We start from the raw sequence: 13010 nt of genomic DNA on the forward strand, positions 1-13010 counted from the left end.
AACCGTTCATTAATTATTCGCAAATATGTTAAAAACCTACTTTTGCGAACTAGTCCTAGGTTTTTCGCCCGATCGGAACCAGACCAGTCTAGGACAATTCTCTGGACTCTCTAGATCAATAATTATCAAAAAAAAGTTGAACTTTTGCATTTGGATGGCTGTAATAGGGTCATTTATAAAATGGGCGTGGCAAAATACATTAAAAAGCCTATAAATCCTAAATGAAAACTCAGAACTTCACAAAAATTGGTGAGCATATGTGACATAACATCATTAACAAGCATGCCAAATTTTATGGACATCGGACCAAAGGTGGCGCTATAACTGTTAAAAAGCTTTAAAACCATATATTACCTATGGTGAATTGCCTGCATTGGCTGTAAATGGTCTTTTTAATCTATTATGTCAGTGGTTACATGCTTGCTAAATAAAACTTTATAACTTTTGATGCTTTTGTGCTTAAAAACCTTAAACACCTTAACAGCTTGAACCCCGATAAATGCTGCTTGCAGCTTTAATTATTATTATTATTATTATTATTCCGCCGTAAAACGCATCGTGCAGCCCAAACCGTAAGGGCTAGAGCATTGAAACTTTGCCAGATGGTAGTACAAAAATCGAGGAAAGGTTATCAAATTATGACCCCGATTGGCCCATAGGTGGCGCTATAGCAACCAAAAGCGCGAAACAGCTCATAACTCCTAGACCGTAAATCGTAGACTCAAGTGTCTTATATCATTGGAAAGCTGGACGCCTGATGAACAAAACGTATATCTCCGATTTCATTTCCGTCATGATAGATTTTCCGCCATTTTGAATTTTGTCAAAAACCTACTTTTGCGAACTAGTCCTAGGTTTTTTGTCCGATCGGAACCAAACCAGTGCAGAAATGTTCTTTGGAGTCTGAAGATCAATAATTATCAAAAAAAAGTCGAAATTTTGATTCATGGTCGCTAGGGGGCATAAAATTAACGTTGAGGGCGGAGCCTATTTTACTAAAACGGCTATAACTCAAAAAGTAAATGAGATAGCTTAACCAAACTTGGTACACATGTGTATGGGTTCAGTCTGGGGTCACAGTAAAAAAATTGCATCGATTGGCCACATGGTGGAGCTATAAACAAAAAAAAACGTATAAACACCTGACCGTTTTTCCGAATGACTTGAAATTTGGTATGCAGTGTCTTGGGCCAAGAGGCCATGTATGTCTAAAAGGATATTGGCATATCTCGAAAAACATGGCCGCCATTGGCAAATGAGGTTTGAGCACCTATTAAACAAGGTTAACGAAGTCCAATTGCTTTATGAGTTTTATGGCTCTGTAATCACGTGGTGTTGCACACATCCATACAATTTGCATATCATTTGATAGATCTGCTCATGCTGAACAACTTTGCCTCAAGAACCATTGCTGTCAATCAAACCGTTCATTAAATATTCATGAATATGTTAAAAACCTACTTTTGCGAACTAGTCCCTGGTTTTTCGCCCGATCGGAACCAGACCAGTCTAGGACAATTCTCTGGACTCTCTAGATCAATAATTATCAAAAAAAAGTTGAACTTTTGCATTTGCCTGGCTGTAATAGGGTCATTTATAAAATGGGCGTGGCAAAATGCACTAAAAAGCCTATAAATCATATATAAAAACTCAGAACTTCACAAAAATTGACGAGCATATGTGACATAACATCATTAATAACCATGCAAAATTTTGTGGAGATCGGACCATAGGTTGCGCTATAACTGTTAAAAAACTTTAAAACCATATATTTCCTATGGTAAATTGCCTGTATTGGCTGTAAATTGTCTTTTCCATCTATGATCATATAATTTTCATATAATAATGTTCAAAACTAGTGCAGTACAATTCTCTGGACTCTCTAGATCAGTAATTATCAGAAAAAGTTGAACTACTTCATTTGGATGGCTATAATAGGGTCCCTTCAAAATGTGGCCTTGACCAAGTGTCCCCGAAAGCTTATATCTTTTAAGATGCTCAGATCTTCTTAAAAACAAGTCAGAACATGTGAAATATCACTCTGAACAAGCATGAGAAATTTCAGACAGATCGGACAAAATTTGCCTCTACAACAGTTAAAAAGGGGAAAATGATATGAATGTAATGGCATATTAAGCCAATAAGTGGTATTTTACTGCCCCCTGCTGTTAAAAAATAGTCATTTTGTCAATTCATATTTAGACTTTATAAAATCACTCTTTTAACATTTACAATCACATGTAGTCAGAATTCATCTATTGAAGTATTACTACTGACAATTGTGTCACATTTAGAAATGTGATTCCTGAAGGAGACTTGCAGTAAACAGTTTTGATCACATCATATAGTTGAAATGTAGTCTTAGGTTTCTGAATAAATTTTGAATAATCTGATTAATAGTTTACAAAGACTTTGTGAAATGTTTATAGACCATTCAAATATATTTTCATAATGACATGTCCCAATAGCATTGAAAAAACAACAACATTTGTCTTTGTGTGTGTGTGTGTGTGTGTGTGTGTGTGTGTGTGTGTGTGTGTGTGTGTGTGTGTGTGTGTGTGTGTGTGTAAGCATGCATTATGGAGTTAAAATGGAAAAACTGGTTTGCTTTAGTGCAGAAAAATGGTGAAAATCAAGAAGTTTAAAGTGAAAGTGAGCCAATAAGTGGTCTTCTACTGCCCTCTGGTGGCCATTCTACTCATTAATGAAGTCTACTCACATATGCTTTTGCATTCATTAGACACTAAAAAATCACTTATATAACAATTACCATTGTAGCACAATCATATTTTGTCAGAGTTTATCACTTAATTTGTACTGATATTTCACATAATTGCTAGCAATGTGGTAAATCATGGTAAATCACGCTAAAAACATGGTAAATCATAATAAATAATACTAGAATGTGGTGTATATCATGGTAAATTATGGTAAATCATGCTAGAATCATAGTAAATAATACTAGAATGTGGTAAATTGTTGTGGGAGGAGCCTATTTTTTACTAAAATGGCTATAACTCAAGAAGTAAATGAGATATCTTCACCAAACTCAGTACACATGTGTATGGGTTCAATTTGAGGTCAAAGAAAAAAATTTATGGAGATCGGACTATAGGTGGTGCTATAACTGTTAAAAAGTTTTAAAACCATATATTTCCCATGGTAAACTGCCTGTATTGGCTGTAAATGGTCTTTTCCATCTATTATGTCAGTGGTTACATGCTTGCTAAATAAATCTTAATAACTTTTGATGCTTTTGTGCTTAAATGCCTTAAAGGCCTTAACTGCTTGAACCCCGATAAATGCTGCTTGCAGCTTTAATTATTATTATTATTATTATTCTGCCGTAAAACGCATTGTGCAGCCCAAACCGTAACAGCTGGAACCTTGAAACTTGGACAAATGATAGTGCTCAATTTGGGGAAAACCTATCAAAATATGGCCCAGATTGGCCAATAGGTGGTGCTATAATGACCACATTTACTAAATTGGTCATAACTCATACATAGTTTGTCCTAGAGGCTCAAATTTAGCATCAATGTGATCCCTGGCTCCAGACGAACAACATGGCTATCTCCAAATCCCGATTTGAGCAAAAAAAAAATTTATATGGCCACTTTTGTCCAAAGCCTACTTTGGCAAACTAGTCCCTGGTTTTTGGTCCAATCGGAACCAGACCAGTCTAGGACAATTCTCTGGACTGTCTAGATAAATAATTATCAAAAAAAAGTTGAACTTTGGCATTTGCCTGGCTGTAACAGGGTCATTTAGGAAAGGGGAGGGACCAAAAAACACTCAAAAGCCTATACAACCTAAGGGAAAACCTCAAACTTCACAAAAATCAATGAGCATATGTGTCCTAACATGGTGAAGAAGCATGCCAAGTTTCGTGAAGATCGGACAATTTTTATTAGGGGTTCAAGCACGAAGTGCTGAAACCCTATTGTAATTGTACTGATTTTTATTATTATTATTAGGGGTTCAAGCATGAAATGCTGAAACCCTATTGTAATTGTAAGGATTCGTAAAACGCATCGTGCAGGACAAACCGTAAGGCCTAGAGACGTGAAACCTGGCCAGATGGTAGGCCTCAATTTGGGGACAACCTATCAGAGTATGACCCCAATTGGCCCATAGGTGGCGCTACAGCAACCAAAAGTACTAAATCGCTCACAACTCTTAGACCGTTTGTCCCAGGATCAAGTGTCTTATATCGTTGGAATCCTTGGCTCAAGGCGGACAAAATGGCTATCTCCGATTTGGATGTAGGCAGGGAAAATTTTCTGCTATGTCGGATTTTGTCCAAAACCTACTTTTGCGAACTAGTCCCTGGTTTTTGGCCCGATCGGAACCAAACCAGTCTAGGACAATTCTCTGGACTCTCTAGATCAATAATTATCGAAAAAAAGTTGAACTTTTGCATTTGGCTGGCTGTAACAGGGTCATTTAGAAAAGGGGCGTGGCAAAATACACTAAAAAGCCTATAAATCCCAAATGAAAACTCAGAACTTCACAAAAATTGATGAGCATATGTGTCAGAACATGGTGAGGAAGCATGCAGAGTTTCATGGAGATCGGACCATAGGTGGCGCTATAACTGGCAAAAAGCCTTCATTCTTATTAGGGGTTCAAGCATGAAATGCTGAAACCCTATTGTAATTGTAAGGATTCGTAAAACGCATCGTGCAGGACAAACCGTAAGGCCTAGAGACGTGAAACCTGGCCAGATGGTAGGCCTCAATTTGGGGACAACCTATCAGAGTATGACCCCAATTGGCCCATAGGTGGCGCTACAGCAACCAAAAGTACTAAATCGCTCACAACTCTTAGACCGTTTGTCCCAGGATCAAGTGTCTTATATCGTTGGAATCCTTGGCTCAAGGCGGACAAAATGGCTATCTCCGATTTGGATGTAGGCAGGGAAAATTTTCTGCTATGTCGGATTTTGTCCAAAACCTACTTTTGCGAACTAGTCCCTGGTTTTTGGCCCGATCGGAACCAAACCAGTCTAGGACAATTCTCTGGACTCTCTAGATCAATAATTATCGAAAAAAAGTTGAACTTTTGCATTTGGCTGGCTGTAACAGGGTCATTTAGAAAAGGGGCGTGGCAAAATACACTAAAAAGCCTATAAATCCCAAATGAAAACTCAGAACTTCACAAAAATTGATGAGCATATGTGTCAGAACATGGTGAGGAAGCATGCAGAGTTTCATGGAGATCGGACCATAGGTGGCGCTATAACTGGCAAAAAGCCTTCATTCTTATTAGGGGTTCAAGCATGAAATGCTGAAACCCTATTGTAATTGTAAGGATTCGTAAAACGCATCGTGCAGGACAAACCGTAAGGCCTAGAGACGTGAAACCTGGCCAGATGGTAGGCCTCAATTTGGGGACAACCTATCAGAGTATGACCCCAATTGGCCCATAGGTGGCGCTACAGCAACCAAAAGTACTAAATCGCTCACAACTCTTAGACCGTTTGTCCCAGGATCAAGTGTCTTATATCGTTGGAATCCTTGGCTCAAGGCGGACAAAATGGCTATCTCCGATTTGCTCGCCCTTCAGGCGCCAATTTTGAGTAAATTGCATTTTTTTGAAAAACCTATTTTTGCGAACTTCTCCTAGGTTTTTGGCCCGATCGGAACCAAACCACTGCAAGAATATTCTCTGGAGTCTGACAATCAATAATCATCCAAACAATTCAAAATTTCAATTAACGGTCGATAAGGGGAACCAAAATATTTGATGGCAGCAGGGCCACTTTTACTAAAACGGTTATAAATTGTGAACGGAAAGAGATTTTTTTGCTAAATTTGGGATACATCTTCCTGAGCTCAGTCTAAGATCACTTGAAAAAAATCGCAACAATTGGCCACTTGGTGGCACTATAAAACGGTTATAACTTGTGAACGGAAAGAGATATTTTCGCAAAACTTGGGACACATGTTCATGAGCTCATTCTGAGGTCACGTGAAAAAAATCACGACAATTTGCCACTTGGTGGCGCTATAAAATTGTTATAACTTGTGAGCGGAAAGAGATATTTTCGCTAAACTTGGGACACATGTTCATAAGCTCAATCTGAGTTGACATGAAAAAAAATCATGACAATTGGCCACTTGGTGGCGCTATAACAGTGAAAAAAATCATGAAAATAGCTATAAGCGCACCCAACCGTTAGTCTACTGAAAATTGGCACGCAGTAGCCGCGTTTCCACTGTCGGGCCAGGTCCGGGCTAGGGCTAACAGCGAGCCGAGCCGGGCCAGTGGCCTCGGGCCTCAAGCACCGGGCTTGCGTTTCCACTGCCGGGCCATTAGCCCTGCAGCGCTGCCCTAAACCCCGCCCTTAACACGCCTTCCTGGATCAAACGTCAAACGTCATACAAGTGTAGTAGACGGTCCCTGCTCCACTTCTGAGTCAAATAAAGCACTCTGGGATGACGATTCTAGCACACAAAACATAAACACGCATATGAGCCACTTATGCAATATTTTATTTGTTTTCTTAGGAAGTTAGAAAACTTAGAATTTATGAAGATAGCATGTATTAACTCACCGTCCGCGGCTGCCATAGTGTCCCGACTTGTCCCTCCACTAACAGAGGGACGGTGACCCAGCACACCGTCCATCAAGTCGAACCATGGAAAGTTCCTTCTCTGGGCACCGCTTTGTCCATTGTGCGTTTTAATCGCCTTGTACTGCGCCCGCAATTATTTTATTTTTTTTTAACTTGAAGCGTTGTTCGCTGAATGCTTAGCTTAGCAAGTTCAGCAACGATGTATTTTATAACGTCCTCGTTTCTGCACACGCCGTCAAATTGACGTTGTACCCTTTCTTCTGCCCAAATGCTCAGATGAGCTTTGATATCTTCGACAGACCAGTACAGGCGATTCTCCATTTCGAGCAGCGTTTATTTTTCGCGATATAAAAAAGTGAAATGTGCATCTTGCCGCAGACCATAACTTTCCCTAACACCGATAAACTCCGCCTTTTACCTTGACCACGCCTCTAGCCCGAGCTGGCCCAAGGTATTCGATGGGCCAGAAATCCTGGCCGTTGGCCCCGAGTAAGCCCCGATCAAGCCCCGGAAGTGACAGTGGAAACGCGACTGGCCCTAGCACGCACTAGCACGGCCCGGCCCTGGCCCGACAGTGGAAACGCGGCTAGTGTCTTTGTCCAGGGTGCCATGATAGTCTATGAGAACATTGGTGTATCTCAAAAAACTCACTATACGTCATTGGCACAATGCCTTGAAGGAGCCTTAAAAGTTTCAAGCCCATGTTTTTTTCACAGGAGTGACCTCCTAAGAATCCTTGCCGAGTCCAACAATACCAAACATGCCAGGTTTCGCCTTATGGTTTTTGTAAGTGTCATTTAGAGCTTTAAAAATTGTGGTTATCTTCAAAGCCGTTAGTCCGATCGAGACGACAACAACAAAAAAACTAAGGAAATTTGAAAACATAGGTAAATAGCTAAACAATAACGCCAAAATGTAAAAATTATGATAGGAACTGACAAAAAAAATTATTAAATCCAATCAATTTCACCCATGGATCATTTTGATGCTCTCACATGTTTGAAACGAACAATGATGGATTGTGATGAAATTTGTTTTGAATTGGGACTGGCGAATCCCCGTCCATACTGTCAATGACCGTTCGCAAAGACCCGCCCACTTTAGTTACTGTTGCAGGACTCTCACACCGCACTCAACAGGACTCTCACACCACACCAAGTTCTCACGCAGTGAAAAATACATTGCAGATCAGAGAAAAGACTGCGCGCTGACAGACAAGTACTTTTGATATGAAACAAAGTCTCACCTTTCAAATGTAGTCATTTTTTAGAGACATTTAAACAATAAATACCGTTTTGTGACTCTTTAATGTGTCTGACAGATCGCTGTAGACTCGAGGCTCAGTTAAAGCTGCTCGTGAACCGATCATCAATTGGTGAGCATATGTGACATAACATCATTAACAAGCATGCCAAATTTTATGGAGATCGGACCAAAGGTGGCGTTATAACTGTTAAAAAACTTTAAAACCATACATTTCCTATGGTACATTGCCTGTATTGGCTCTAAATAGTGTTTTCCATCTATTATGTCAGTGGTTACATGCTTGCTAAATAAAACTTAATCACTTTTGATGCTTTTGTGCTTAAAGGCCTTAACTGCTTGAACCCCGATAAATGCTGCTTGCAGCTTTAATTATTATTATTATTATTAGGGTAATTATTGGTGGTTCTGATAACTGTTACCATAGCTTGGTAACTATGAAACTCAATGAAACTCATTAGTCAAGCAGATTCTCTAATAAGTAAATTAATTACTTAAATAGAATTTAAAGGGGACCTATTATGTTTATTTCCAGTTCTATATTTCAGTGTTATTTCTATATTCTGATACTCCACTAGAGTAGCTTTGCATGATCCTAAAAAAGTCCTTATTTATCTCAAACTGGTCCTTTATGCAGACCCTGTCTGAAACAGGTCATTTTAGATGGAGTATTCTAAAAGCCTACTATGATTACTATTTTCCAATGAGCCTGCATGTGATGTAAAATCTGGAGCCAAATTAAACAGCGTGTTTGCACACACATTAACTGAGAGGATGGTCTTTTCTCATATTTCAGGGGTGTCTAGACACCCCAGGGACACATATTTATGTTGAAAAGACATTACAAAGTGCATTTTGTTTAATTATTGTAAATGTGTTTTTGTTTTTTTCTGAGTGGATATAACTGGACTGTAATCTTATATCCCACAGGGGGACCAAGGCATACGCCTGAAAGGAAAAGGCCACAAAAGAGTAAGTGCATGTAAATGCAATGATTCATACTTTGCTAAACATTGCAACTTAACCCCTGTTAATTCGCTTTAGTTCAATTGCTTATTTTTTTAACTACTACAACAGACAATTTCCGGTAGTCACAATTTTATTTATTTAATGAATTATTTAGCAAACGCTTTTATCCAAAGTGACTTACAAAAAAATACAATATTTACAGTACAAGCAGTCAAATCAACAACAGGGCAACAATACTGTATGTAAATGTGGTGACCAGTCCAGCTAGTCCAGCGTAGCACACATAACCATGATTATTCATAATAGATATAGAATAGGAATGATTAGTATTATTGAGATTATTACAAATGACAAGCTATAAATTCCAACAGGCTTAATTAGTCAAATTTGACCAAAATGCATTGCCAAGTAGTAGAAGTAGCAGCAGTGGAGTATTCTCAGTTGTGAGCTGTGGCTTAGCAGTAGGATGGTTATTCAAGCAAGCATACCACATTGGAACCGAGAGTAATTTGGTTCCATGATACATGTTTTGATTAGTGATAAACATCACTTGTCATCCTTGCAAGTCTGGTCACTACTTAAGTCTTCATAGTTGTGTTTATTTTGTTTCTAATCTAACTATCTAAGAAATATTTGAAATGTGTTTTTGATGTTCACAGATTGCTCCTACCACACTCGCCTAGAGGCTTTCCCCATCAGGAGTGTATTAAAGGGATACTCTACCGTTTTTTCATATTAAACTATGTTATTCCCTTAACTAAGACGAGTTGATACATACCTCTCTCGTCTCAGTGCGTGCACTAAATCCCTCTGTCTTACGGCGAAACTTTGTTAGCCCAGTTCATTTAATATGGGCCAAGCAGAGAACTCCACGATTTCCCTATTTAAATACAGTTACTCGCGAAGTGTAACTCGACCTAGGACGGTGACACAAAACAAAACGTTGCGCTTTTCTAAGCGTGTAAAATGGATAACTATTTTGTATGGCGGAATACCATAGCAAGTGCTTGTAAGCACTTCGACTTGGCGCAGTAATATCTTCACTCGTGAAAAATCCTCTCACCGGCCCCCGCTCCCTCTAGTGAAGATATTAGATATCTAGCGGCAAAATTTTTTGCTACAATTTTTTTATTAATCTGTTCTGTTTCAGATTAAACAAGCCTTTTAAACAAGTGTAAAGCACACATCATTACCGAACATGTCTTTTATAAGTATAACAGTTTCATTTTCCATCTATGAAGGACCACCACCATTAATGCATGCATGAAGGTGGTGGTCCTTCATAGACGGAAAATGAAACTTATACTTATAAAAGAGTTTTTAGTGGTGAGCAGTGGGCCCATTCCTGGCAGCCAAAGGATTCACTCCAAAATAATGAAAATAAATAAAATGTATATTTAGAACTCCATTTTGGTTTCAGCCTATTTATTAAATTGTTTCTGTGCTGCATTTGAAGTCATATCTCATCTTTCTGTAGTAGTGAAAAGGGGAACATCTCCAAGAATATGACCTGGAGTTTAATCTCGAAAGGGAATGTACTAGAAATGTACTTAATCCAACTGAATTCAAAAGCATGTTTCATATTTCATGATTATAAATTGCACTGTTATTTTATTACAGTTGACGTGTAATTTGATTTCATGTTCTGTTTTCTGTGCTTTTCAAGTTCACTTAACCTCACAGTCCACTGTTAAGAAATACAACCTTATGGCTTGTTTGACATGAAGCTAAAATATGAAGTTCAACAAATAAGACTGTCCTTCTTTATACTCGCACATTATATCATATCTTTTACATTGTCTCTCTCACTCTCTTCTACTCCAAACTCATCAGCTGACTGGGTGTTTTATGTCTTAAACCAAATGTATTATCATCTCAACCCTCTTGAGCCAATCGTGTCATACAGTAGGTCCCTCCACTGTGGTCATCAGGAGAAGAGCTCCACATTCATCTAGATCTCAGCATTGCTACTCACCCCTTCACCACCACCACCAGTGTCGGCTCCATGTAGTGGATATCCCTTTTCATTTCATGCTTTTCTCTTAAAAGAATGATGTCTTGATGTGGTCCAATTGCCAAAGACTATATAGTTTCAATTTGTTATGCACCTTGTCAATAAATTTGTTTGATCATTCTTTAAGCCTCTAGTGAGTAATTAAGCAATAAATAAGCATTTGGCATATTTTCACTTATATTTTTGTGAAAGAACACAAATACACTACAATAACACTTGCAAAAGATCATTTTTGTTTTTACTTTTCCATACATCAATTTAATTCAAAACAATATGAGGATGAAGTGGTTGAGACAAAAGAAACAGACTACATTGAGCATATTTATATGTGAAATTTGTTTAACTTTACAAGTGGATTCTTTTTTAATTAAAATTTAGGTTAGCATATATAATTTAATCAGGGCTCTCAAGTTTTATAAAAAAAAATGGAGTGAGGTTACATTTGTTAGGGGAGGAGCCACTCACATATTTGAAACAGTGGCCCCAAGTTTTTGCTTGCAGTTCAATTTTATCTATTGTTCTTGACCAGCACAAACAAATTATAGCAATTGGTAAATCTGATAAACAGACTAATTCATCCAAATAAAATAAATTATTTTATCTTCTAGAACTGAACAGTTTTTGTCACTAGTTAAAAAGCCAAATATTGATTTATTGAGAAGGTCTTGATCTGGAGAGTAGCCTATTTCACACATTTTGGAATTCTTTAATATTAGGATATTGTTTGTATACTTATTGCATCTAATTCTGACATATTTATAAGTGGCAGTTTATTACATTCTTCAGTTGGTAAAACAAACATTTGCAGGCCATAATTAAATAATTAAACATAATGTTAAATAAAACTTTTTTTTTTTTTTAAGTCGCTCTTTGAAGGGTAGCATAACTCCCGCCGACAATCTTGAATTCATGTCTACTGTAGCCTACCAGCTAAAACCACAGATTTGAAGTCTTGGCGATTTTTTAAATTTTTTTATCCTAATCATATATAAATATAACATAATGTATGTTTCGGCTGTATAATGTATGTTTCTTAATATAGAATAGTAAAGACACATTTTTATAACATTATTCCTGGTCGGGAAACCAGAAGAACTACAAGTATGGTGACTGATTTGTACACTTTGTAAGAAGTTCAATGGCGCGTCTCTCGTGGGAATTGTAGTTTATACAGTTTTTTTCCCAACTGCTTACACACAAAATCTTTTTTATGTCACACGATTTTTTGAAACCTCTCACTCAAAGTGCAAAACTTCACACCACATCTCCAAAAACAATAAACTATTTCTCAGCCTTTGACTCAGTTTTCAATTGCATAAAACACTTTTTTTCAAAACACTAGGCTACACACAATTTTGTGTGTGCAGTTTTGGGAAAGTTTTGAAAAAAGGTGACATAGTTTTGAAAATGTGTGCAAGCAGTTGGAAAAAAAATGTAAATAGTGTACATTGGAGACGGCCCTGATGGTTGTTCTACAACTACAATAACAGTCAAATATACTCAATGACCTGATAGCCTCGCGATTTTTTTCATCTTGATAATTTAAATATAGTATAATGTATGTTTCAACTGTAGGAGATTGTTGATATATACACTCACCTAAAGGATTATTAGGAACACCATACTAATACTGTGTTTGACCCCCCTTTCGCCTTCAGAACTGCCTTAATTCTACGTGGCATTGATTCAACAAGGTGCTGAAAGCATTCTTTAGAAATGTTGGCCCATATTGATAGGATAGCCTCTTGCAGTTGATGGAGATTTGTGGGATGCACATCCAGGGCACGAAGCTCCCGTTTCACCACATCCCAAAGATGCTCTATTGGGTTGAGATCTGGTGACTGTGGGGGCCATTTTAGTACAGTGAACTCATTGTCATGTTCAAGAAACCAATTTGAAATGATTCGAGCTTTGTGACATGGTGCATTATCCTGCTGGAAGTAGCCATCAGAGGATGGGTACATGGTGGTCATAAAGGGATGGACATGGTCAGAAACAATGCTCAGGTAGGCCGTGGCATTTAAACGATGCCCAATTGCCACTAAGGGGCCTAAAGTGTGCCAAGAAAAAATCCCATTACACACCATTACACCACCACCACCAGCCTGCACAGTGGTAACAAGGCATGATGGATCCATGTTCTCATTCTGTTTACGCCAAATTCTGACTCTACCATCTGAATGT

General features: G+C 38.1%; 1 protein-coding gene across 1 annotated transcript in view; it reads right to left on the reverse strand.

The window, feature by feature from the left end:
* LOC309510877 (kelch-like protein 10) overlaps positions 1–13010 on the reverse strand; it is a 127841-nt gene that overhangs the window by 29460 nt on the left and 85371 nt on the right. The gene's annotated exons all lie outside the window — the stretch shown is intronic.

Source organism: Leuciscus leuciscus (genome assembly GCF_965113295.1).
Source record: "Leuciscus leuciscus genome assembly, chromosome: 1".
Lineage (NCBI taxonomy): Eukaryota > Metazoa > Chordata > Actinopteri > Cypriniformes > Leuciscidae > Leuciscus > Leuciscus leuciscus.